Here is a 4,815-nt window from a genome sequence, read left to right as displayed (position 1 = left end):
CAAAGAAGACAAGAAAAAAATCATCCAAGTATTCTCGGAGAATATCCTGCATAAGACGATTAAACATTGCCAGGGCATTAGTCAATCCAAACGGCATGACTGTGAACTCATAATGCCTATATATATCGAATGTTGTCTTTGGGATGTCCTGTTCCTTGATTCTGATCTGGTAGTACCCGAATTTGAGATCTATCTTTGTGAACATTTGGGTCCCACTTAACCAATCCAGAAGTTCATCAATCCTAGGGATAGGATACTTATTTTTAATTGTTAATTGATTCAATTCTCTGTAGTCAATACAAAGTCTTAACATTCCATCTTTCTTCTTTTGAAAGAGAACGTGTGCACCCTATGGTGAGACACTGGGTCTGACAAATCCTTGCTCTAACAGTTGTCTTAATTATTCCTTAAGTTCAATGGCTTTAGGGACTAGCATTTGTATGCACGTTGGGCTACTGGCTGAGCTCTGGGGGTTAACTGGATCTCATGATCTACTTCTCGAGACAGAGGCATCTTAGTCAGCTCTTCACGAAACACATCTGCATACTCACTTAACCACTCTGGCTCTTTAGCCTTGCATTTTATGTCTACTGGTGGATTCATCTTAACGACATAAACAGCTTGCCTCTTTTTGAGCCCTTTTAACAATTTAGAAGCCTTAACTAATTACAACACTAGGGATCTAGAAATTCCAGTGCCTTGAACTTTATTCTCATGAAGGTCAAGTAAAGAGATGGTTCCTTTGTGATAATGAATGTCAGTGTGATTCTTATGGAGCCAATCCATTCCAAGGATTCCATCATAGACTCCCAAGGGTAGGACTCTGAACTAGCACTCTGTTACGTTCCCATCTAGACTAAACTGAATAAGGTATGTCTCAGGGTGTGTGAAAAGAATCTTTCCACTGGCCAATTCCATTTGCATAGGTTTCCCTGATTTTTGATCTAGGACTAACTTACGTAGATATCCTGGAGAAATAAAATAATGAGTATTGCCTAAATCAATCAAAATCTTCAATTTCTTACCATGGTACTCTGATGGAGTCTGGAGGATACAAAATTGACGGTTATTCCCCTGATGCTCTATTACGGCATAGATCTGTTCTTTTCTTTCCTCCACTTCCTCAGCTATAGTGACAGCTCTAGCTGCTGCAGTCTCAGGTGGAACTCTCTCTCTTTGGTTTCCCGAGTTCTGGGAGGGAGTTTGGAGACTGCTTTGCATGGAGGCTATAGGCTGAGCTGGCACTCTTCTGGGGTTGCTCTGATTTTGGCGTGGGGGACCCTGATTGGACTGATACAAAGGAGTCTGTCTCTAAATTCTGGGACCCTAGCTTCCTTGTCCCATAGAAGGAGATGGGAAATCCTTGAGCTGGTGCCCAAACCCTTGACATCCAAAGCACCTGTTCTCACTTCGAAGCTCTTCCCTGTGCATTCTTGAAAGAACTTTGAGGGAAAGGTTTTCCTTCATTCCTAAAACTTCCTGACTCCAGATTCTGGTTGGGACCTTGGTGCCTCTTCAGAGGTGAAAGGTTGGAAGAACTGTCAGGTGTCTAGAATCTCTTGAAGGATGAGGGAGCTGGCTTTGCCGAGGACTTTAACGATGAAGGCTTTGGTGAAGTCCTTCACCATTCTTACAGCTTCTGCCATGGAAACTAGCTTGGCATTCTTGACCAGGGTGTCTAAAGGTTTGTTCATTCCCCGATAAATGTGGCCATAAGTTGCTCTTCGTATAGTAGTGGTGAGTACCTCAAGAGAAGAGCAAATGCTTGATGATATTCTTCAATGGTTTTGCTCCCCTGGTTTAGCTCTAAGAATTCATTCATCTTGGTTTCTAAAAATCCGGGGGGACAAAATCTCTTTCTTAGATAGGCTTTAACATCATTCCAGGACTGGGTATTCCTATCCAGATGATTGGTGTCGCAATGATTTCTCCATGCCACCTTGGCTGTTTCCACGATTTTGAGCCTAGCAAGAGCCATTTTTCTCCTCTCGTTGTATCCGGTGACATCAAAATATTCCTCCATGGCTTCAACCCACTTCTCCACAGCCTCGCCCAAGTTCTCCCCTTCACCTTTGAAGGGTTTTTTGCTAGTATTGGACTCGTGATCACCATCACCATCACTACTACCACCACCCGTGCCCCCACCTGCAACACCACCATCACCAATGCCACCACCCGTGCCCCCACCCGCGATCACGCCACTGCTCCTCTCAGCCTCTCGGCCTCCTGTCGAGCCACCTTTGTCATGGCGTCCTCGCCATATTGCTCCTGCATTAGTTAGTGAAATCAAATAAGAACATATTACAGTTAACATGAAAATAAACTACAAAACAAAACAGTGATACCCACAAGTGGATTTGGCCTGTCACACAGCAACAACAAGTGTCGCCTGCAAAGCGCGGTAGCCGTAGTATGTGGCGCACTCCATCTCCTGCGCCGTAGGTGCACGACCATAGTCTTCGGTCTGCATCAAGACAGAACCAAAGACTTATTGATTTCTTCATTCAATAATATTACCTTTGAAAGTTAAAACTATACTCACAAATGTGGCCACAAATCCATCTCGTCCCATCCGGCCTAGTCTAGATGTGTGACCAGCTTCTTGCAGTCTCTTTCGTGGTGCCGTCTATGTAAATTTGATTAAACAAAATAACATAGATTAGAGAATAGTTAGAATCAATCTAGCAAAGTTCATATTAATTCTAATATACGTTAGCAAAGGCACACACTTTCTGCTAGTGAGGAAAAGTGATGCGTAGGCGTCTCTCCTTGCGGAAGTATTGCCATGTCTCCATGCACATATCAGCCCTCCTCTTGTTTGTCTCCACCATACAGTAGCGTCTGTTTATTTTTCATATCACAATAGGCATTAGAATATACCATAGAACTTGTTAGATTTTAATGTTTTGTTTCTTTTATTGATTTTTTAATGTCGATCATTTGATAAATGACTCATGTTTTTATGGTACTTGAAAATCAAATTCGGACCAATCAGAGGGTACACCGCCACCTCCTACTAGTGGTGGTTGGGGTGCACAGAGTTCCAATACTGCACATGAACCCATTTACGATGATTTCTACTACGATGAGTCTATTATATGCTGGTGCGCTCGTTGTCATGGCACATATCGGAGGCCACGACGGTAGTGCTTTTCACATGAGATGACTCATGGTACTTTTGAGCGAGCACCACCACCTGAGGAGCGACATCGACCTATGGTATGTGACTGTTCTCCCTTAGTTTTATTATTGGTTATTTTATAAATCAAAGGCTCATATATAATGCAACCATATTATATATGTAGGTATATTCACTTGATGTGACGAGGATGACTTCACTATCAGTGGTGCACATGTCCCTCCCACACGGCACGGACAGCAGCTCGAGGTTTCTCTACATCCTCTACCTCCTGCTTTGTAGGCTAAGATGGGTGGAGATCATTCGTTGCCTACTCGTATAATGCAACCATATTATATATGTAGGTATATTCACTTGATGTGACGAGGATGACTTCACTATCAGTGGTGCACATGTCCCTCCCACACGGCACGGACAGCAGCTCGAGGTTTCTCTACATCCTCTACCTCCTGCTTTGTAGGCTAAGATGGGTGGAGATCATTCGTTGCCTACTCGTATGCATTCTCTAGTACAGACGTATGATCGAAGATGATACGGAGGATGGCAGAGAGGATCACTTCCTTTAGATAGAGTGGTTTTTAGCTTCTAGGGCAATCGCTACATGATTGCTCCGTCTACCCATCAGTGGAGCAGGACGAGGCCTCTTTATTGCATAGGATTTGCATGTGCCCCCTCGTTCAGAGGTCACCCTTATGTCTTTTTGTGGACCTATATATAGATGGGGTCCATGGCATCAGCTTACTCGCTACATTCGGAGCATGAGTACTTATGGGTTATGTCTCAATGCAGCCTCTCTTTCTGATAGAGGGATTACACATGCAGAAGGACAAAGACTCTATGTTGATGGAAGACCTTACTCTCAAGGAAACATAGCAGGTTTAATCAATAGTAGTCGAGGGATGAGTTCAAGAACCAATTGCACGTTTGTGGAGTGTGAGAATAGTCATGAACCAGGACATATGAGTAGGGATGTAGAAAGATACATAGTTGTCAATGCTATCAGATCATTACGTGCTGGTGATGAATTACTGATCAATTTTGGATGGCGTAGACCTCCACGAGCACCCTTAACAGATGAGGGTTGAGAGCTTCATTGTATACAATTCCTAATGTTATTTTGACCTCTTGTACCCTAATTCTACACTTTAATTTGCACCATGTTCTCTACTGTCTCTAATTTAATTTGATAATTGTCTTTTATTGTCTCTAACTATTTTGTATCTGTGATAATTATTGAATTCCATGCACATCTCTCTTTTCTTTTATATAGAAGCATGCTATTGATACAATCTTCTTTGCCTTCAAATATGTAGATTCCGGATTATGACATTGACAATATCACAAATCAACGTTCACATGACGTATCTCACATGTCAATAGAGTGCATGAGGATCCTACGCAGGAGTGATCCTAATGCGTATGCAAGACTAAAGAAACAATATTCTCAGGACTTTAATGGGCATGATGATATCTTTGATAATGACAATGGCATGTCTGATTTTATTGAGGATTGGTATCAAAATAATAGTGTGAGCGATATTCCTAATAACAACGAGAAGTATCTTCAAGAAGAAGCTCTAAAGCGTATCTACGCAGGAAGCCAACTGACATGACTCGGTGCAAGCTTACTTATTCTTAATCTTCAAAACCGTTTTGGATGGAGTAATCTATCCATT

The 4,815-nt window shown here is 42.3% G+C and overlaps 1 pseudogene; it reads left to right on the top strand.

Annotated features, from left to right (window-relative positions):
* Window positions 1-3,605: 3,605 nt before the first annotated feature.
* Window positions 3,606-4,224, top strand: LOC147611596 (uncharacterized; annotated as a pseudogene).
* The last annotated feature ends 591 nt before the right edge of the window (window positions 4,225-4,815 follow it).

Source organism: Cibotium barometz, chromosome 47 (assembly GCF_041138505.1).
Source record: "Cibotium barometz isolate CiBa-2024 chromosome 47, ASM4113850v1, whole genome shotgun sequence".
Lineage (NCBI taxonomy): Eukaryota > Viridiplantae > Streptophyta > Polypodiopsida > Cyatheales > Cibotiaceae > Cibotium > Cibotium barometz.
Note: the sequence above shows the minus strand (reverse complement) of the source record. Positions and strands in the feature narration are given on the sequence as shown.